General features: G+C 39.1%; 2 long non-coding RNA genes across 2 annotated transcripts in view; one reads left to right on the top strand and one right to left on the bottom strand.

Moving 5' to 3' along the window:
- Window positions 1-24,022, top strand: part of LOC117673582 (uncharacterized) — a 332,831-nt gene that overhangs the window by 53,894 nt on the left and 254,915 nt on the right. The window lies entirely within an intron of this gene.
- On the bottom strand, window positions 14,033-19,013 carry LOC148112906 (uncharacterized). The gene is made up of 2 exons (XR_015728987.1): window positions 17,135-19,013; window positions 14,033-17,094 (listed from the first exon to the last, which is right to left on the bottom strand). It is a non-coding gene; the product is annotated as an uncharacterized LOC148112906 (long non-coding RNA).

A 24,022-nucleotide genomic window follows, 5' to 3' on the forward strand; every position in this document is an offset into this window, starting at 1 on the left:
GGGATGGGGAATGTCTTCGGACAGGAACCGTCCTGTAGGTACGGTGAAGAAGGAGAGGTGCCTCGGACGACCAAGAAGAACAGGCAAGTTCCTTGAAAGGTCGGAGGCAGCTCTTCGAACCAGGGGCAGGGGTGGTGGCCATTGAAAAATGACTGCTGGAGTAACTGGACTAAGATTTTTGTGCAGGAGCGGTGTCTGAACAGAGTGTTGGTACCGGGTGAATGATTAGCCAACTCGCAGGTAAAAAAAAAGAATTTAAATAACTTTAAAAGGTGTCCCGAAGTGGAAATGAGCGGATAATTGGCACTTGGGAATTTAATGGAGGGAGAAGAACAAAGAGGAGGTTAAAATACCCAAGCCCAAGAAAGAAAATTTCACAACTGGATTTAAAATTGGATTTGGAAAAACTAAAAATAATAAAAGAAAAAGAAACCCAAGGAAAAGTACTTTTTATGTGGATTTAAAATACTTTTGACAGCTTTGACACTTAGTTGGTCTGAGAATATTGTGAATTTGAGAGAGACATCTGCTGGCAGAAAGAGTTTACTACAATATTGGTCAGAAGATAGAAAAGAAAATAACATCTGTGACCTTGACTGCCAAAAGATAATTCGGAAACAGAGAACTTTTAAGGAGTATCTGTTTTTCTAAATTGCTTGGTTTCAATTCTCAACGGTGGTGGAAGATAACAAGGCTTTAACTTGGAGTGGATTGGATAAATATTTGAATTGGACATTGTTTGGAAATAAAAAGAGACTATCTGGACTTTAAAATTTTAATTAAATATAAGTCAAAAGTTTTCACAATTTTTTAAATTGACAATATGGAGTCTTGGATGTGTGAGGAATTAATTGAGATGTTTAAAACATGTGAATCATTAAAGGGTAATAAAAAGTCAGAAATTTTGCTGGAATACATAGAACAGGAAAAAGAGAGCATAAATGAGGAGCAAAAAAATAATATTGAAGGAAAAGGAATTGAAAGCAAAAAGCAGTTAGATGATTTCACTGGGATTTAAAGTGGCAAAAAAAGAGTGGATGGGGGGAATACCCCCCAAAAAAGAATCAAACAAAGGGAAAGGCAGGAAATAGTGGAAAGAGATTAGGAGAAAGCTTGGGGAGAATTACTCAAGTAATATATCTAAAAGTGAGAAAAAGGATTCAGGATAAAAGATATAATAAATATAAAAAGAAAAAAAAAAAGAAAAAGGAGAAGTTAAGAGAATGGGATAAAAGGAGAAAATTATTAAGAAGTGGAATTTTGGAGAGACCAAGAGAAAATGGTTAAAGAGGGGAAGAATAGTGTAAAGGAGGAAGGGAAATAAGGTATATATTAGTAGATTTAAGGGAATTGTATTACAATTGCTTAGCGCATTGTAAACTGCCCTGAGTCTCAGGAGAAGGGCGGCATATAAATCAAATTTTAAAAAAAATTGTATTAAGATTATTAATTGTGGGTGGTCCATTAAGTTAAAGTTTTTTAATATAAGAAGTGAATATGATGATGTATATTGCTTATAGTAAAACAATAGCAGATGAAATATGAAATGGCAATTTGGATTAATTATGAAGACAAGTTAAATTAAGAGACAAAATTGAAATGTTAAAAATGGGATGGGAATTTTGAAAAATATATTCTGTAAATGAAGAAATAAGATAATTAATTGATGTTATTGTAAGAAATTAGAAATTAAGGGCGGATAGTGATATTGTTTATGTATTAGGTATTAAGAAGAGATATGGATGGTCAAGTAAGTTAAAGAATTTCACTGTAAGAATTGAATATGATGATGTATATTGCTTATAGTTAAAAAGTGAGATGGGGATTTTAAGAAATATATTGTGTAAATAAGAAGAGAAATAAGAAAATAATTAAGGAGAAATAAGACAATTAATTGATGTTATTGTAAGAAATTGGGAATTAAAGGGCAGATAGTGATACTGTTTATGTATTATGTATTAAGAAGAGATTAAGATAAAATAAAGAAGTATGGAAAAAGAATATTATGGCCGAAATTGGAAATATGTAAAACGTATTTGGGGGGGTGGGGAGAACGAGAGAGAGAACAATATAATAAGTTGAAATAATAAGATATGGTGAAAAATGATGAATTTGTGACAAAGAATTATATAAAAGGGATGAATATGGAAAAAGTGGGAAGATTGGAATAGATTATAATTATACATCAATATGTATAAGATGTGACCAGTTCAACACTCTGTTCATAAAATATGTATGATGAAATAAATTTTTTAATAAAACTTGTTTACAAAAATAAAATAAAAATCACTGACTCAGTTGAAAGCAACTGAAAGCAACATTAGGTTTCCTCAGTAAGAAGAATTTGAAAATGTAATGGCAATGTAATGAAAAAAGATTCTTAATCACTCGTAGGGAAACAAATACAAAAATTATGAGAGGCAGTATTGAGCTTTAAAAACAGCAGGTAATTTTAAAATAACAGCAGGTAAATTTTTATTCCCAATATGTTGGAAAACATTGTTGTGTCTTGAAAAGGGATATAAAAATTACTTTAATTTTGTTTGCCTTGAGAGAAAAATTAAGAGAAGATGGAGTCAGTATTACAATGGTCACTTGTATACTTTTTAAAGAAACAGGAAACCGGAATACATTACCTATCAGCAAAAAGCTTATAATTTTACAAGCAATATATATAAGGTAATTTAAATGAGATAAATTCAATGAAGTTTAAGTCCTGCTGATTACATGGACATATTCATATAGTTTATAAAATGTAATGCAAATAATTTGTCTTCTCTTTCTTGAGATTTTTATTTTATCCTTCCATATCTAGTCTAGAGATGTGAGAGTTCCTAGTGGTTTCCCGACTAGATACTAATCAAGTCCAAACCTGCATTTATTGCCCAAAGTAAACTAGGTTATGCCATCTGCTGGAGAAACGATGATGTAGAAGAGAAGACTCGCAGAATGATTTTTACATTTATTGTTTAGTCTATTATCTAACCTTCAAATGAGAAACTACTGCTTGCTCTCCTTAGAATTATAATACATAAACCTGAATTTGGGCTGGTTTAAATGACAAGCCACTCTCAAGTAGGGACCTGACCTAAAAAAAGTATTTCCCAAGACCATCCTATGAAGAGTTAGCTAGTTAAAGAGTTAAAATGCTAACAATAACATGAAAATAACTTCAGAGAATTCAGTTTGTAACACTGCCTTATAAACAGTTTATATGTATATCTATGAAAAAGAATGAAATTGTGAGTACTTGACCCAGACTTTTGATATGAAGATGTTGAAGATTATACGCTGATTAGATTTTTAATAATTAGTTTAAGGACAGAATAATATATGTAAAGAAAATAACCCAGTTATTGAACAGTAGATTAAAATTTGACCTTGTTTAGACTTTTTAATACACTAATAAAAACTAGTTTATAAATTGAAATGGAGCACATATATAACAAAAGGCAGAATATAAATCTAACAAATAAATCCAGAATTTTAAATTGGTCATAGCAAATTCCATCCAGTGAAGTAAATAATCATTTTGTTAAAATCCCTTGCATAATAACTTGAAAATTTTTCATGCATCAATAAAATCTAAATGTATGTACTTCAATATCACGTTGACATCTTTAAACATTTTTTCTCTTTCTGACGCTATATTAATAAATGTATGAGTATTAACCTAAGCTGAAAAAATGTAAAACAGGCACCAAATAGCCCTGTTAATAATGTAATAATTTTTTTTTTGAGATGGAGGGAATAATTTATATTGTTGATGAATCCCATTTCTTTTTAGTCCTGTATCCTTACCTGACAGATGTAAAATAATATGCAGCACAATGCTTATTCAGTGGAGTTTATTTGCTCTAAAATTAGAATTACAGTCTTTAAGCTACAGCATTTTGTAATTTTATTTCTAACCTTGGGTATATTTGTAATTACCTTCTGAATAAATCAAGACATTTATATTTTCCGATGAAGTTCTGTACATCTTATCTTAGAAGGAAATTTGATTTGAGTTAAAAAGATACATTTTCCAGGAATGCAGTTCAGGATTGTAGCCCAAGTATTAAACTCTTTCACACACAGAAGTACATGGATGCATATTAGAATTGTATGAACTTTTGAGTAGCTTTTGTTGTCTTGTGAAATGCGTCTGCAAATGGATCCTGTAATTTCCATCTACATATAACTGTAATGTTTGTCTTGTCACTAAAATAACTAAGAGTCTTTTGTCACTTTAAAGAGAAACTGATATATCAAATTACTTACAACAAAATCCATATTAAAATCATGCAGGTTTGATTTTGTACATCATTTTTCTCTCCCAATTGTCATTAAAAACATTATTATAACAAAAGAATTCTTCTCAGATGCTTCCAAATTTCAAATAGTTTAGATACCTGACTTTATGATGTGTTGAAAACTTCACATTTATTCCACCACTCTGCATTAATCAAATAAATGTTTTCTTAATTTCAGTGTAGGAAAGATAGCAATGAAATATTGAAGTATATGTTTTCAATATCATTTAACAGAATAAAGTTTATATATTTATTTATTAAGCATATTTTTATCGCCACCCATTTTACCAAAGGTGACTCATGTTGGCGTACAGTAATCCAATAAATCAAGCTTTATATAAAAATACTCATGTAAATATATTAAAAAAATCAGTGTTAAAAATTAAATATTTTTAAAATTAATACAAATCCCAGATATGAAGAGAATGAGTATATTCATCTCAGCCTTCAGTTAAAGCTACCCTTTTTATTTTGAAAGTTCACTGTTTTGTTAGTTCTGTATAGGTTACAACAACTTTTTTTTTTCAAATGCAATCTTCAGGATACTGTGGTGGATATGCAATGCATTTGCTTTCATTTACCACTTTCTCCCAGAATGCATCCATTGTTAAAAATATCCCACTGTGCTAAAGGTCAACAGAAATCCTTAAGGGTGAAGGGGCACTTGCTTATCAAAATGCTAAAAATCAAGAGGTGAAAGAAATCAAGTGTAACTATTATCCATTTCAGAATATGAAGCATTTCCAGTGTATCACACCCATGCTCTGATACCAAGAACTGAATGGCATAGCACACCATTCTGCAGTAATAGAAGCCAGAACAATGGAAAATAATGCAGAGTTAGACCCCTCCCCCCCGCTCCTCCTCCTTTTCCTTATCTGTCTTATTCTCTTGATTGTCTTCTATCACAAAGAACATATAATGACATTTTAATCTTACCATACACTTAAGAAAAGACCTAATAATTGATAAACCTGTGTGTTTTGTGTCCATTGTATCCATTGCAACTTCTCTGCATGGATACTCACATAGTACTCAGAGAAGAAATGTGGAAACACAAGCAACTCAGCTGTTAACAGATGAAAAATATTCCCAAGGGAGGAAAAAATCTTCAGCAAAAATATGTGGTAGAAAATACATTTGTATGTATATCATTAAAGAATAACAAAGATGTAAATATCCCTGAATATTAAAATCAGGTATATTTCTCCCTCCTAGTGGAGGAAGTGCCATAAAATCAACAAAAATGGCAAAGCTTCAGGAAATGCTGAAAGCTCGTAGTCACAATTTAGACAAGATACCAGCAAAACTATACTTGAGATGCCACAGAGAAGAAAAAATAACCAATGCATAGAAAAATGCTGAGTGATTCTTATACACAAGAAGGGCACAAGATGATTTAAAGTACTGTCACTCAATAAGCTGCCTTTCAGTAATTTACAAGGTTTTCACCAAGATAATAGCAAAAAGAATATTGAGAACATGAAATGATGCACAGCCAAAGGAGAGGCAGGATTCAGAAGTGGCTACAGCACAATGGATCACATCTAGGTTGTTCAGCATGGCTTTCATTGACTATGAAAAGGTGTTTGACTCAGTATTCTAGCAAGTAATATGTCAAGTCTCCAACTAACAAACTCAAGCAAATCAGAACCCTGAGACTTGGCTCCTTCTCAAAGGTTGTCTTCAAAGATTACATCATATTTGCATAGCTTCAATGGAAAACCAAATCTAAATCTTTCCTGCGGTTTCAGTATAGTTAAACTAGGAAATAAGCCCATCCCCTAGTGTCACAGGTCACATTGGCCAATTGAGTTAATTGGCAGGCTCTTCAGTTTGGCAGGCCTGAAGATCCAGTGCAAAAGATGGCTTCCAGATGGTTCTTTTCCCAACCTTATCTGTTGCCAGTGGAGATGACCTCAGTTCTCATGAGAAAGCGCTTCGTTGTTTCTAGTACCGTGTTTTTCCGAAAATAAGACCCTGTCTTATATTTTTTTGAATCCTGAAATAAGCGCTTGGCCTTATTGCCATGCACTCAAAAGCCTGATTGGGCTTATTATCAGGGGATGTCTTATTTTGGGAGAAACAGGGTAATGCATTCCAACCTCCTTCTCTCCTGTGTGGCAACTGAAGAACAGAGATGGCTGCGACCAGGTTCAGTTTGAAGTTGACAGTCTGCTCCCCCACCCTAGTTTGTGAGGAGTATCTGGAAAATACCAAATGCAGACAGGTTAATTTTCTCTTAGTCACCCCTGTCACCACTTGGCTTTCCTTTCCAGGGATTTTTCTCATGGAATTTTCTGACCAGCTTGTCTGCTCTTAAGTTCTGACTCTTCATCCACATGGCTTCTGAAAGAGAGTAGACTTTCCACTGTACTAAATACTGCAACCTCCCATTGTACAGTGTAGAATCCAGGATTCTTTTTACTTCGTAATGGGTCTCTCCCTGCACTGCCTTAGCTCCAAACCTATTACCAACTTCAATATACTACTGTGGAAAACTGGGTGCATTTCCCCCAACATGTGTGGGAGTTTCAACTGGATTAATGATTTTACACTGGAAAAGGTCCTACAAATGTAGGACCCAGTTTTCTACATGACAGTTTTAGTTTCAGGTATTTGGTGGAGAGGTAAACTTTCTCTCCTATGTGAAACGGCTTCTGAGGAGATTGTCTTTTGTCTGCCTGCTCTTTTTGCATCGTGGTGGCTTTGGTGAGCACCCGTTTCACATTCCCCCACGCCTCCTGCAGGGAGTCTATTTCATTCAGTCAGGCTTACTAAGGAAGGGGGCTCCTGAGGGAACTCAGGCATTGGGACAAACTCCACTCCTGTGGCCACCTTGAAAGGTTTGAACCCCGTACTGCTATGCATGGCGTTGTATGCCACCTCAGCAAAAGGTAGCAGATCTGCCCTATTGGTTTGTTGGTAGTTTACATAGCACCTCAAGTACTGCTTTATCATTGTGTTAGCTCGTTCCATTAGTACTCCGATGAAAAGCTGAGCTAAACCCCTGGGAAGACCCAATTGACTTTACAAACTCCCTTCAAAATTTAACCATGAACTGGACCCCCCCCCCACCACTTGATCAGATATGATCCTCTTTGGGACTCCATGCAGTTGGTAAATGTGCTTCAGGAACAGCTTAGCCAGTTTATGGGCTGAAGGGAGGCTGGAGCAGGCGATGAAATGAGCCTGTTTGGGAAAAAGATCAATTGCTATACAAATTACAATGTTTCCTCTTCTTTCTGGGAGCTCCATGATAAAGTCCATTGCTATCTCCTCCCAGGGTCATGATGGTTTGGCCACTTGTTGTAACAATCCTGGGGGTTTCCCAGGTCTTTTTTTTCAACACTTTGCATGTTGCACAGCTTTTTACATAGCTTTCAATGTCCTTTTTCATTGCTGGCCATCAAAATTGTCTTCGCACCAGATACCATGTCTTTAGGAATCCAAACTGGTTGGCTTGCTTGGAGTTGTGTTTCTTTGCAGGACCTAGACCCGGAGGGTGCTGGGGATGTACAATTTTGGACCTTTCCATGGCAATCCATCTCAGAAGGTGAGGAGTTGTTGGTTGTCCCTGAACCAGGAGTCAGTTTGCAGTGCGGCTGTGAGCTTGTTCTCAGCGGTCTGAGCTCTGGACCTAAACCAGTATGAAAATGCCACACACTTGTAGGCTAACTGGTTTTATTCAGCTGGACTCTGGAACATGTTGAGTTCTAGCAGCAGCAAAATAGCAGTCTGTAAAGATGCAAAGTCAGTGCTGGGAGCTTCTGCCTCCTAGCATGCTTTATTTAGGTGAGTCACGCCCCCTCCTCCCTGGCTGGCCTTGCCCCGTCATCAGTAACGGATTAGCTTTTCTGGTGGGCTCCACCCAGCCATTCCTTGACCTGGAACAGTTGATTGCCAGACCGGAATAGCTGGTCATTGCTTGGAGCTTCTGATCCCTGCCAGCAGTTTTCCTCGCATCACCACACCCATCGCTGCCTTCATTGCCGCTGCAGCCTTCCTTACATCCCCCCCCATCACCAGTGCTCTGGTGCTTCTGTTGCAATGGTTCTGACGCCCCCCTTCAGTGCGCTGTCCCACCCCATCATGGCAAACCCCAGACATCAGAGTTTGATAGGCGGCTCTCCTCACCAGGACCGCATCTGGAAGACAGAAAGCAGGGTCAGTGAGTTATCAAATTATCATATTCGATCTTCCCCACCCCCACTTGGTTTGCGGGGATGCTTCTTATGAAACTTGGCAATCAACCTGTCTGCCTGCATATCCCTGCTTGCCACCCATGAGGCTTCTCTGAGGGGATAGGCCTTTTCATTGAACCAGATACTGCAACTGACCCGATGGAGTCGGGAATCCAACACCTTGTCTATCTTGTAATGGGTCTAACCCCGACATCTATTGTTTCAGGTAGTGCAACTACTGGTGACTGAGTGTGGACTTCCCTTACCGGCTTCAGCAAACTGCTGTGAAATATTGGGTGCACTTTACCCAGCAATTGGGGTAACTGGAGCTCCACCATTACAGGATTAATGACTTGCACTATGGGGAACGGGCCCAGGAACTTGGGGCTCAGTTTTCAATAGGGGACCTTTAGTTTTAAATACTTGGTCGACAGATACACCTTCTCCCTCACCTAGAACGGCACCCACCACAGAATGGGTTCTGTGGAACCCATTTTTTATCTGCACCTTCTGGGTCTCTGCAGTTCTCCATTGTGGGTGGAGACAGCAGCCAGCCATGGGTTGTACTTGTCTGTTCAGATTGATGGACTGAGTCTGTCAAAGTTGTTAAGTCCCGCCCTTGTTGCTAGGGGCTCCCAGCTTTTGACTCAGTCCGTCAGACTGGACAGTTGTGTGGGTCTGTGTCCATGGCTAATTTCTGCCTTTCAAACTCCCTTTTCTGCTTGGATTCCTTGGTTTTGACATTTGGAGTGTTTTGGATTCTGCCTTTGTGAGTTGTTGGACATTTGACTTTATTTCATTTACCTCAGTAACAGACATTGTCTCTTTCGCTGGGGGGGGGAAATTTACTCTCCCCTGCTTGCCCCTGGAGTTTTTTTTTTAGCCCCATGGATAGTGTCACCAGTCCGTGTCTCCTGACCAGATTTGGTGTGGATGTGCCCTTTGATGGACCTCCAGGCTTCAGCCTATGCCTTTTGATAACTGCCTTTCCCGACGATTGATTTGTTGCATAGAACTGAGACGTTTGCGAGTGCAGCGCCATTGGCAACATTCAGGAATTTCCTTGCACTACCCTTCGGCAGGCATAATTTTCTGGCTGGCAACCACTGTTTTTTTTTAAAAAAATTTTTTTATTTATTTAAAACAATACATCAAAAAAAAAAAGAAATAGTCAAACAAATGATCGCGACAGGAACTTTATATGATATTTACACTTTCTACGGTATGTAGGCTTCAACCATTGTTGATTAGAGGCTTGTCGTTGACAGCCCTTACCTGGGACAGTTATATTGTCGTGATTGCTTGGACTATCACATAGGCACTCGTGTCACTCTGATCTGTCGGCTGGTGGCCATTTTGTTTTCTGAACACCGGCTTATTAGCACTGTGCCACCACAGCGATTTGTGCTTGTGTGAGTGACACTGCCTGTCATGCCTGAAGCTTTGGCTAAGACTAAACATGACCGGAAGGCCACGGCACATGAACAATTGAGTCCTGTTCCTGGAGATTCTGCCACAAAATCCATTCAAGGTGGTGATCCTTCTGCCAGGTCATCAGGCAGTAAGAAGGACTCTCATCACAAGGTCAGCAAACATTCTTCTGCTTCCTCGAAAACTGAGAAATGCAGGGATAAGGTTTTCAGAAGCTATGTGACAAGGTGAGCGGACATCGCTCATTGCGTCCCGTATACAGTGCAGATGTTGATTCTGCTGCCGTGTTAGCTGCTGCTCCAGTGCTAACGCCTGATCAGATGTCCCTACACGATTGCCCTGTCATGATTCAGGCTGCTGATCTATGGGGTTCGGCCTCCAGTCCCAGTGGTGCCCCCAGTGACAGTACATCTGATGGCCACTTCGGATTCGCATCTTTTTCAAATTCTGCTCTGGTTCGAGCTTCTACGGAAGCCGGTCTGGCCCGGGACCAAGTTCATAATTGTTTATGGCCTGAAGATATTCAGCATATGATCAATACTGCTGTTCAGCAATCACTATCACCCCGTTTCTTGCCACCGAGCAGAGAGATGTCTGTCTGTTCTTTTGCATCTTTTTCCCCTGAGAGAGATCGCAATGCGGACTCCCTTTCTATTACAGGGTCGGAATCTCCAACTCCCTCTTACATGAGCCACCCATCAGTTCTTGTGGAGGCTGACCCTCAGGAGCCAGACTTGTTGGAGGATGAGGGTCTACCCCTAGAGCAGCCTTCCTTTATGGGCTTGTTCCCTCAGGCCCTGTTTAAGTCTCTGCTTTTTAAAGCGGTGAATACGGCCTAGCTTGATTCCAGTATGCTGGAGCCTGCTCCTACACCGGCCCCAGGGTCTCTAAACCCTTTGTTTGCAGAGCCTTCCAGATCGGTGACTTCCATTCCCACGCCACCTCTCTTTCTCAAAGTTATCAAGAAACAGTGGGCTTTGCCCGGGGCAGCTCCAGTCCCTTCCTCGACGGATCGGAATAATTTTAACATAGCAACTGACTTAGCTGACCTGCTTCAAGTGCCGGCGATAGATGCTCCTATTGCGGCATTGCTACCCAACGCTTCTGTTCCCGGGGACCTGGATGAAGGTTTACATCCGGATGAACGTCGCTCTGACCAAGTTCTATAACGAGCGCATCAGGAAGCGGTGTGGACCATTAGATCGGCTACTACCGCTTCGTTCTTCAACCGGTCGACTCTTTTGTGGTTATGGCAGCATCAAAACAAGCTCTCTCCTGAGGACACGAGACTAAAACAAGATCTAAGCAAAATCATTGAAGCGGTGCAGTTTTCTGGCGATGCTACCCTCAACGCTGCCCGTTTTGCATCTAAATCTCTAGCCTCCTCAATAGCAGCCCGTCGTTTAGTTTGGCTCCGCCATTGGCAGGCTGATGCTACTGCTACATCGCTGGTGTCCTCTTTGACTACAAAGGCCTGTTCGAGATACGGATGTTTCAATACCAGCTCCTTGGCGAACAAAGCCTTCAGGGTTTCGAACGCCCACTGGCATTCCACCATCCAGTAAAGCGGTTGACCTGGTCAGGGTTTTGTCTCTGTGTGCTTTGTCTTCAGGTGGTCTGTTAAAGGCAGGGCCACCTTGGCAAATGAGGGGATGAATTGTCTATAAAAATTCGCAAAATCCAGGAAACTCTGTAACTGTTTGCATGTTGTCGGTGCTTGCCAGCCCAGAACTGCCTGGACTTTGGTTGGATCCATCTCCCCTCCATTGCTGGATACATGGTACCGCAGATAATCCAACCGGGTTTGGTGGAAGTCGCACTTCGACAACTTAACATATAGGTTGGCAGCCAAACCTTATTCAATACCTGCCGATCCAGCTGGATGTACTAATCCATAGTCTGAGTGTAAATTAGGATGTCGTTGAGATACACGAGCACCCCTTGATACAAGTGCTCATGTAACACCTTGTTGATCAGCTGCATGAATGCTGGAGCCCCCTGCAGACTGAAAGGCATCATCCGGAACTGGAAACTTTTGAGGGGACAATTGAAAGCAGTCTTCCACTCATCCCCCTCCTTGGTTCTTATGTGGATTCTTACCTAGCATGTTTCCCGCAGATCCAATTTCATGAATATCCTTCCTTTAGCCAGGTGGGACAACATGTCTTTCATAAGGGGTAGAGGGTACATGTTCTCCACGCACACCTTGTTGATTCTGCTGAAGTCCACACATAAGCGCATCGTCTGAGGACGGGTGCTGCAATCCACGAGCAAGTGTGTTGAATGAAACCCTGGGCTAAGTTCTTATCAATGTACTTCCGCAGCTCTTCCATCTCTTTTGGGGTCATTGAGTACATTTCGGGCTTCAGCAGTTTTGCCCCGGGGAGTATCTCAATAGCACAGTTAGTTGGGTGGTATGGGTACAGCATGTTGCTCTCCCTCTCGCTAAATACCTCCGCCAAGTCCTCGTAGACCTATGGGAAAGTGGCTTGGGGTGGGATTTGGACTGAAGTGGATCGATCCTCCCCACCCCGGCCTTTTCATGTGGGAGAGGCCTAGGACTTGTTCCTATCATCAGCTTCCGGTAACCACCTTCCCACCATATAGTAGGACCCCACATGTCCAACCAGATTAACCCCAGAATTACAGATTCTGTCATTTTGGGCACCACAATGAAGTTTATCATTTCCTCTTTTCCCCCCCAAGTTTTTTATTTTATACTATTTATACATATCAATGCATGAATAGTGTGATACCTGGGTATCATACATTTTAATACAAATAGACATAATATTATTACTCATAGTTATTACATTTCATTTTCATTGTTTCATATTGTTTAAACATACCTAATACTACCACCCTTCAATTTCTAAACCTCCCTCTTATTATTACATATATCTTGTTATATTAATATATATGTACCATTATTCCCCTTATTTCTATCTCTTTTAACTTTTTTCATGTTACCGTAATATTCAAAGACGTTTCTTTTCTATCTTCCATCTTTTACCTGCTTAGTTATTCATATTTCCCTTATTTAGCTCTTTACATCTATTTATATTACAGTTTCATCCTTCATTCTTTCATTGTTCAATGTTTCAATGTACACTTCTAGTATCAATCACAATCATTTAAACATATAAAATAAATCTATTCATGTTCTTTCCAATCATCCAATCCATGTAATTCTACTATTAGTACACATGCTTACATTAAAATATATTCTTTCATTATCTAATCACCCAATGTTTAATTTTATCATTTCACTGCTAATCATATTTTATGCATGTTTAATAATACCATCGTTCAATCTCTAATTTTCCAATTGATGCTTAATTCTTATTCATAATTCCTACATTTCACTCTTCATATCTATTTATATTAAAATATTATCCTAATGTCTATCATGCTACATACAAAATAATTATTGTATATATAGTTCTAATATTAATACACATGTTTTTGTTAAAATATGTTCATGGAGGATCTTTTTCTCTTTTTTCTATCCATCATCTCTTGTCCGTATCAGTACTTTAAGTCTTATTTTTTGACTTGCCTCCCACATTCTTCTCTTAAGTCTTTTACTCCATCTACTTCTAGATCTGCATTCTGACTGTGCAATTTAATTTTTTCTTTCCTCTTTACCCTTTCCCACTGTCTAATTTAAAAGCTATCTGTTCTAACCCCTATCTCCTTTCCCCAGATATCTTCCTGTTTCTCCTATTCCCTTTTTAAATCTTTTAAAATGTTTTCCTCTTGTTTGAATTTCTTAGTCATTATTAATTTTGATGATATCTCCTCCTTGTTGTCTCCCTTTTACTGGTTTCTCAGTTCTGCTTTCCCCTCCATTCCTTCTGGTGGCTCCTTTCTTTCTGGATTGTCCTGGTCTTTGCTCGTTGTCCTTTGTATGATATTTTCCAGTTTTTGGTTTATGCCATCAAATAATTTCACCATCGCCTTATGTTGTTCCTGTATAAAGTCCTTAATGCTTTGAAATATCAGCTCCATTTGGTTTAAAACTCCACTCACTTCCACTTTGCGTTGCACCTTATTTTGTTTTATAGGTCCCTGTGGTCGACAGGTAAATCCCATTATCGTTTTAAAGAGACAAAGACCAAATCCTGGAACAAAGTTTATTCTTTGCAAAGGGCCTTTCTCTCTAAAGTAGAGAAAGACGGAAATAAAACAATTTACACAAGTTTTTATAGTCTTCAGGACATTCAGAATACACGTCAATAAAGTACCTTGGGAATCAGTTCCAGATCTTACATAACATCTTATATAACATATGCAGTACATAATTCCACCCTGGAAATTCCCCAATTCCCAACAGAAATACCCCTCAAAAACATCAATTGCGTACTTCCTTCAATTAATAAGGGCAAGTTAACCCAGGAACGTATTTCCTGCAAAACAAACATCTTCTCAAAAACAGGAATTACACATTTCCTTTCTCATGTTCTTAAATGTCAGCTAAATTAGATAATCAGGTTATACAAAGTAAAACAAAACCTTAACATGATTTCAAAATGGCGTAACTCAGGTTATGCTTTTACAGGAATAATTCCTATTTTTCTCACAATCCCCAATTCTCCTCTTCATTATCTTTTATTTCTGTAAACTATGAATATCCTGTAACAGTATAGAAACTCCTCTCCATACAATAGGTAATTTGGTCAATACCATGTTACCACATAAAAACATTAACTTGGAGGGAACTTGTATCCTTAGACATAGAAAATGTAACCCTTCCTCCAAAATCCAAAACTTCTTGTATGAAGGTATATAATTACCAAATAGCTCAGTGCATTGCTTATATAAAAATTCCATCCTATTTGTAAGGCCAATGTATTGAGGAACTATCTCATATGTACGTTTGCACTTGGCACACACCATCTTCAAAAGATGACTTAATACATATCTCAGCTTCCTCAGTGGTGTCTATTAGGGTTAGTGGTGTTTCTATAAAAGAATAACGGTGCTCGAATTCAGTATGGAAACATAGCTGCTACCATGTTATAGGGTAACTAGGCAACACAGCCAAAATCCCCATTCCTATCCACACCTGTAGAATAACAAACATTACCACAAAAAAAACCCATTATTCCTAGTGAACTAGCTCCCCCAACATCAATCAATCAAGGAGAACTTACATCCACTGGATATCAAAACATAGATTTACACCAATCAATAATATCTTTCCTCAATACAATCAAAAACACAACAAGAATTATTACCACTCCTAGCCAAATACAAATCTCTTCATAAAACTCTTCTTCCATCCATTGGTCATCAATCGTCTAAAGGTTTGTCATCAAAAAGTCAATTTAAGAGGGTTTGCAGGTTCTGTAGCAACTGTCCTTCCATAAGGCAAAGCCACCAATCCCTTGACTCTGGAATAGCATACCCAAATTTGTTCCTTAGTCCTTACAGCCGATTCAGTAGTCAGCAAAACTTGGAACGGTCCTTTCCACACCAGCTGCAACTTCTTCTCAGTAATGGCTTTTATCGGACCCAGTCTCCACTTTTGTATTCATGTGCTTGGAAATCAAGAGGTGGATTCTGTCCTTTTTACCTTAAATGAGAAAAACACTGGGACAGTCCCTGTATATATATTTTCAGAAAAAACATCCTTCCATTCTATCCTAGGCATCTCAACTTTCCCCACATATGGCAATCCAAACATCATTTCATACATAGATATCCCCAGATCTTTCCTAGGACTAGTTCCTATTCTTAATAGAGCTAAAGGCAAACACTTCATTCAAAGTAGTTGAAACTCTAACATTAATTTTTATAACATAGATTTACTTATCTGATTAGCACATTCACAACACCCTATAGAACTTTGCATAAACAATAAATGTAATTGCCAATCAATTCCTAATTGTTCCATAACCTTCATCACCTTGGACAATGAAATGTATACCCCTATCACTATATTTGGGTATTATTCGCTCTAATATGATTTAACAATCTTCTGAGCACCTATCTTTACACAAAGAAAGGCTTCAACCTATCCAATAAAATAATCCACTATTATTATTACATATATCAATGGTCACACCACCAGCATTTCAATGTAATCTACTTAGATTCATTGAAAAGGCCAAATGGTCAAATCTCTACATATTTTTTACATACACAATGTATTCATTTCCGTACCATTTGTATAACTATTGTATACACACCCCTAGACACATATATGCATATACATTTAATAAAATCAATAAGTGCTTGCGTTCCCCAATAGGTTCCCTCATGCACTCATTCAATCACATTCCACATCACAACTTTAGTAAAAATTTGCACTCCATTTTAGTAATCCATTTCCCATTCACTTACACACCCCTTCATCCACTATTTATATAATATCAAGTTTAGAAGGATCCCCAGCTGCCTTTAAAACAGCTGTGATAAGTTCCACCTATCGCAATTCCTTTTACTAAATATCAACCCCCTTTCAATCCAGATTTTTCCAAAAGTATGTAAGATACCATAAGCATAGTTTAAATCAGCATAAATATTCCCTACCTCATTAATTAATATGTGCAATGCTTACAATAAAGCAAAAACCTCACATATCTGCACTGACCATTCAAACGGTAACTTTCCACCTTCCAATATCTCAATAGTGTCTCCATTCACAACTGCATCTCATCCAGTCTCATCCCATTCTCAATTCATTTATTCATAACCACACAATTTCATTCCACATCTTCCCATCTCTCTCTCCTATTGGTCAAGAGAACCAAACTCTCTTGAGACAATTTTAAAAAACCTAGCATTTGTGCACCACCTTTTAGTTCCCAGTTCACATGCAAACCAACATTCCTTTGGCTATACCATCTTCCACTACTACAGACAAGTGGAAATTTTTCCTTAAACCAGGCAAACATAACACTGGAGCAACACTATATTTTTACTTTCTTCAACTCTTCAACCTTCAACCTTTCTTCCAAACAACTTAGTTTAAAATTAACTATCAATAAATCAATAGAGTCTCAATAAATACTCAACTCTCCCCACTTCAGAGGAATCACACCACACTTCTATCAAAAATTAGCTAAACTATTTCCACAAGCTTCAAAGAAATGCAAAGCTTAATCTAAATTCACAAGTCTATACAGACAAACTTACAAGTAACTTCCTAGCTAACCAGACCAAAAGTCCATCTTTACCTTTTACCAGTAATTCTTCCCTCAAGGAAACATCCTTTACCTAGACAACACTAAGCTAAAATAACATAGTCAACTATTCCCCAGACTATCCAGTATCTAGTATCTAGAAATCTCCTTCTCAGCATTCAAAATCATTCAAAATACACAGACACAAAAACATAAAAGAGGGTAATAAAAAACTTCAAAAAGCAAAAGAAAATCACCTAATAGAGGTACTCTGGATCTCTACTCCCAAAAACTTTTCAAACTTTCAATGTCACTTCTCTAAAGCAGAACAGGAAATACATCTGCATAGCTGCCAATGCAGTCAGAAACAATGCAGGATCAAATCACCCATTCGCCCCTCCTTTCTCTCAGACAAACTCAACAAAGGAAAAAAAATGTGTAAAAGGGAAAACAAACCGCACCTTCCCTCCCCCCTTTCTCACTTCTCTTATTCAGAACAAAAAGACGGGGAAATATAGAGAAGAAAAATACTACTCCTGTCTCTAATTAACATCGCAAATACCTCTATCTAATCCTACTTCTCCATAGGATCTCTCTCTCATCTCTCACTTGCTCAGTTAAACACTTGCTATTACAACATAACAACAACTACAACAACAACCTCTTGCCACTCACTATTTCAATATACAAAAGGAAATTTCTCAGGGGTTCAATGCACAGGCATTCACAAATATCAGGATCACTTTACCACCCCCATTTAAGGGCTTACCACATACACTCATATTTATTCTGCAATCAGACCTTTTAGTGTATTCCAACGCACACATGCCTTTTCCCTACCAATTAGTCAGCATAAATACTTCAGGGAGCTTTATTATCATTCTCATTATTATTATTTTTTCTTCAAGACAATGAGCTCTATTGCCTAAACAACTCTCATTACACACACATACCATTTAACAACATTTGCAAACCTGGAATAAAACCTGGAAAGGTTCCATCCCTTCAGATACCCATTTCAGTTTTACCCTTGACATCTTGTAGCCCATTCCTCAAGCAGTGGAAAACTTCAGGATGCGGTTTTTAATCAAAAACTTGATTTTGGGCCCTAACCACACCTGTCCTCCACAGCTCCAGACTTAAGCCAAGAAGGTCACTTAATTAGCCAGTACACACATATCACCATCACATCACATTAATCAAAGACAAAATATTCGCATTCAACCTCAGGTAAGAAGAACAATAAACCTTCCTTACTACATTCCTACAGAGTTTTCTGCCTCATCCAAGAACAATAAAGATCTGTATACCAAGCTCACATCCCAGAAGAGACAATGCATCTCTCCCAAGCAGATTAAGACCTACTTCTAGAACAAATATCACATCCAAACGTATAATACACTTTTTGCTTTCCAATCCACCAACACTAGACTTTTTTCCACTGGAGTAATCCTCTCCCAATTCCAGGACACTGTCGCCACATTGCAATCGAAGTTTCACAAAACCTTTTCCTCTTCTAGTCTTGGCCTCATCCCTATTCACATAGACCTTTTAAGCTTCTTTCAACAGAGCAGCAATATCAGTAGTAGCTTCTGTATGTCTGGCCATGGTTTCGTCACAAATGTCATTTTCATTAAGGACTCATAAGCCGGCGTTTCAGGAGAAAGACCAGTGTGCTTATTCAAATTGTCCTTAATATTTTCCAGAAACACAGACGGTGTTTCTTCCCACAACTGTTCCACCTCAAAAACTTTTGTTTCTTCCTTGAGGTACAGCTGTCTTAACTCCCTCCATTTGTTCCCGATCAGCTAAATTATTATTATTCCAACCAGGATCAACTAATGGAGACTTAACATCTGCAGCAACGGGCTGAACAGCCCCCACTTGGGTTTTTATCCCAAAAAAACCATAGCTACCTTTCGAATTTGTGACCTCTCCTCAGGGGAGAACAAACAACCCAATATATGCTGTAACTCTGCAAAAGTATACAGATTGGGTCTCAGGAATAAATCCAATGACTCAGACAACTTAATCAGATCCGCCTATAAAGACAGCATATTTCTTTTATAATCTTCCAGATCAGAAGATGTCAAAGACTCATTCACAAAAGCCGCAATACCATTCAGTATTCCTCTTAAAGGAAACATTCCTTTAGTTTGTGAACATGTAACATGAGGAGAAGTGGATGGATTCTGTTTCACAGTTACTAACAATTCACCCAACTCCTTTTCCAACTGCCTATATTACTGCCCTGCTGAAGTCTCTTCCTTTCGGCTCCCAGCAACAACATCAATTTCACCCACAACTTGGATTATACGAAGGAGGGGGAGGTGGGCATGTAGCATAAACTAAAGGATCCCAACCTTCCTCTTCTTCTTCCTTCCCATACAAAACTCTAGAACTTCTCGGGGAAGAGGAGTTAAACTACTGAATATGGAACTGAGGTTCAACATATAACAATTGAACTTTCAACTTCTTTTTTCACCAAAACTTTCTTCAAAGCATTGATCCAATATGGGTCTGACTCCCCAAACTTACTCCACCTATAATTAGGCTGTATCAACACAAACGTCAGCCAAACCTCCTTACAATAATTAATCATAGTCACCTTATCTAATACCTTTGTACAAGCTTCCAACCAATCCTCTAACCACTAATGGAGATATGGGGGATGGAGGATATTTCAGTCTCAGCAGCACTTTTCCCTAGTAAAGTCCCCATACTTTCCCCAACCTGTATTACACTAATTATACACACAAATCATACAGGCCACACACACAAACATACACAAATCCAAACCACCAAAGAGAAAACATATACTCACTCCTGGTGCACCGAAGTCTTCAGGAACGTTCCTCTCTGTCCAGGCATTCAGGTCTCTGCCTCAAGGTTCATAGAAAAGCAATTCCGGCTGGAAAGGAAATAACCCCATCTCACTGAAATCAGTGTTATGTGCGCACGCAGGGAAATCCCTTCCAGACAGAATGTTTTCAGTCCCTTCGGGCGCCAATTGTGGTCGACAGGTAAATCCCATTATCGTTTTAAAGAGACAAAGACCAAATCCTGGAACAAAGTTTATTCTTTGCAAAGGGCCTTTCTCTCTAAAGTAGAGAAAGACGGAAATAAAACAATTTACACAAGTTTTTATAGTCTTCAGGACATTCAGAATACACGTCAATAAAGTACCTTGGGAATCAGTTCCAGATCTTACATAACATCTTATATAACATATGCAGTACATAATTCCACCCTGGAAATTCCCCAATTCCCAACAGAAATACCCCTCAAAAACATCAATTGCGTACTTCCTTTAATTAATAAGGGCAAGTTAACCCAGGAACGTATTTCCTGCAAAACAAACATCTTCTCAAAAACAGGAATTACACATTTCCTTTCTCATGTTCTTAAATGTCAGCTAAATTAGATAATCAGGTTATACAAAGTAAAACAAAACCTTAACATGATTTCAAAATGGCGTAACTCAGGTTATGCTTTTACAGGAATAATTCCTATTTTTCTCACAGTCCCACTTTTAGCCAGTAGTCCAGGAATCATTCATTCACAGCTGAGCTTACACAAATCACAAATTTTAATATCTCATAAATAATCAACCAATTCCATATAAATAAACCAGGGGGTTGTCCAAGTCTCCTCAAATCACTTTTATACATTCAATCATATAGCATAACATTCAGGGGTCTTTTAATTAAAGTTCTTATTTAAATATTCAAATCTCCAGTGGTCTTAGAGTAGATGATTTAATAAGTATTTTCAGTCCTTCAAATGGTTATTCCTAGACTTGTATATTTTCCCTCTCATCAGCAGATGGTGCTCTCTACTTCACGATGTGTTATTGGCAAGTCTGATTTTAATTATTTTAAATTATAATTCCAATAAAAAAGCAGTATTAATTTTTTAAGTCCATAGATCCAGCATTTTAAAATGCCTTCTCAATACCACGTCTTCTTACTTTGAGAGTCCAAAATAAGTAAATATATATACATATATTTAAATTTCCTCTCTCTTGGATTCTCCTCCTTCCAGTTTAGTAATTTTTCAAAGTGCTTGTTCGACGCTTTAACAAATAGATCTAAATATATTCCCCCTAGATTTCCTTGGGGTCAAATTTTAACAGAAAATATTCTCTCACTCAGTTCACACACTATACACCAGTGGTTCCCAAACTTTTTCAGTCCACCGCCCCCTTGGTGCTACAAACTCATCCTCAGTATCCCCCACCCCCACCCCTATAAATAGCATTGTTCGGAACAGCGGTTTGCATGACCCACTAAGGAATATAGTAACAGTAAAATTCAAAACTGTAACAATTAATTGCACATTTATTCAAAATCCAATTTAATTTTTTTTTAATTCAAGAAAATTGTTGAACACGATCCAGTGATATCAGGTTTTCAAAGTTTGATAATCATTTATCAAGAACCTTAGTAACTACTAACTTAGTAAACTCAGTAAAATTTAGTAACTACTTCACTTTCAGTAAATTCTTAATGTGGTGGATGGGCTTGATGAAATGATACCAGTTTCCCAATGTCTGGTTTTAAGTCACTTAGCAGGAGTCTTAAATCACCACATTCAGTAATCTGGAGTCGATTTCTTTGCTTGGAGAGAAGTTGGGTGACCACACTGAAACCATGTTCCACCAAATATGATGTTGCAAATGCAACAAGGAGCTTCTTAACCACTGTCCTTAGTGCAGGATAGAAATCAGAAATTTCCTTCTGTAACCAAAACTCTTGGTACGATTTCTTAAACTTTGGCTTCAGCTCAATGTCATTTTGCAGCTCTATTAGTTGTTCCTCCACTACCCCATCTTCCTCAGTATCTGAAAATGGATTTATCACCCAATCTGGAATTTCCATCAAAAGAAGACCCTGATATTGCTCAGACATATATTTATGCAGCATGTCCAAATGGTCACAAAAACCTTGCAGATCATCATCTTATATCCTACCTTTCTCTTCTAGCTTGGACAAGCTCGGAAATTGGTATAGCTCGTGATGGCCTATATTGCGCTTGAATAGAGTTAACTTTGAAATAAACGTAGAGATGACAAATTTGGCTTTAATAAGATTGACCTCATTTCCTTGCAACTGTAAATTCAGTTCATTGAACTTTGCAAACAGTTCTGATAAATAAGCAATGTCATGCCTGATCTCTTGGAGTTCATAACTAAGGTAATGACTGATGGCCACCTAATGTCTTCACCTTTGCAGGTTCTCAAAGATTTCTGGGACCAGTGTTGAATACTTAAATTTCAGTAGTCACCAATCCCAATCTTAAAATGAATTTAGAATCAGTGGGAGTCACTGATAACAATGAACTACTAGCTACTGATAATGAGTCCAGTCCTGCCTTTCTTTTCCTTCTGTCCAAGTTTTGCAAGTTCTTTTTCCAAGCATATGTTTTATTCCACAGTATACAAACCATTATTGTTAGGGAAAAAATTGCTCTTCCAAGCAATTTTAAAAGACACTGTCAGAATGACTCTGCTCTCAGCCCCCTTTGTCACTCCTTGAAAAGCACACGCTCCAACACCTGAGGAGGCAGGAATGGGCTGCAGGTGTCTAGAATTAAAAGGTGGCTCGAATCCCTAGTATAGTCCTCCTGTGTGAGAAGGGGGTTGCTAGATGACCTCCAAGGTCCTTTCCAACTCTTACTGATACTGGCCCTGGCTTTCCTGGCAGAACGACAGTGGCGGCAATGACGGCGGCAGCGGCAACAACGGCAGCAACAGCTCCCACACACATGGCAGCCCACCTGGATCCTCGGCAGGGGGGCGGCAGGCCTGGCTGACCGCATACTAGCCATCCCAGGAAGGCCTCTGGTGACATCGGGGTCTGTGGCAAAGCTCCCAATTTCTCCAAATGCCTCTTTCTTACTGTTGTAAGGGGATGCGCTGTGGTGCGCAAACTTCAAAAGCTGTTCCACTGCCGCCTGCACCGCTTGCTTGGAGCTGGTTTGGAAAGGGAAAAAACGCAGCCGAATTAGTCCCGCCTAATTCGGCTGCAGTTTTTTTCCTTTCCAGACCAGCTCCAAGCAAGCGGTGCACAAACTTCAATAGTTCTTGCGCCTCCGTCTGCACCGCTCCCCGACCCTCCATGGTCCAACACCGAACTCCCCTTTGGGCTGACACTCCTGCAGTTCAGTGTCTATTTCCACAACCGCCTAGTACCACTCGCCCAGCCGGTGCGGTAGGCCCCAATAAGCACATGCCTGGCGTAACATCCAATCCAGGCCCACCTTAAAATGATTGACCAGTAGGTGCTCAGGCCCACCACTCACCTTACTAGCGGCCCTGTGGAAGTCCCAAACGTCCCTGGGACTGGCCTCGTCATAGCGTGAGAAGCTCCCCCTCCACCTGGTGCACTCTGGTCACATCTGGTGACAAACCTCACTCAGGGTCCCACTCAGGGCCACTCATCAGCAGGACCTCCCTTATGTCAGGGTTCCAAGTAACATCCCCAACGAAAGAAAACTCCGAGGCTTGAGTTTCCTCAATTACATTTTATTAAAGATGTCATATTGGCACATCTGGGAAAACCCATTTCTGAAAGTTTCCAGGTTTTCCCCACCCAAAGAAAAGTCCCTGTCCAACACCCACAAGTACATCACATGGTCCAATTAGACATCGTCCTAACTGGAGATGCCTCCCAGCTCCAGCCTCCCAGGTGCAGGGCAAGTTGTCCTTGACTTCTTGAGAAAGGAATGTTATTAAGACTATACATCACCCATATTCCACACAATCCCCTGTCCCAGTTTCCCACAGTAGTAAACATGGCAGGTCTGAAGGCCTATTACAAATAATGGCTTCCAGGCCTGACAACTTGACTGGACCACGGTGCCCAGTTGGAGCTTCGGCCTGGCCAAGCAAACTCTGGAATGCGGTACAGCACTTGGCTTTAGCTCCTGGTGCTGTGCAAGCCAGGTAGCTTCCTCGGCATCAGGGTTTGACACTTTTGAG

Source organism: Pantherophis guttatus, chromosome 7 (genome assembly GCF_059756535.1).
Source record: "Pantherophis guttatus breed Tessera chromosome 7, ASM5975653v1, whole genome shotgun sequence".
Classification (NCBI taxonomy): domain Eukaryota; kingdom Metazoa; phylum Chordata; class Lepidosauria; order Squamata; family Colubridae; genus Pantherophis; species Pantherophis guttatus.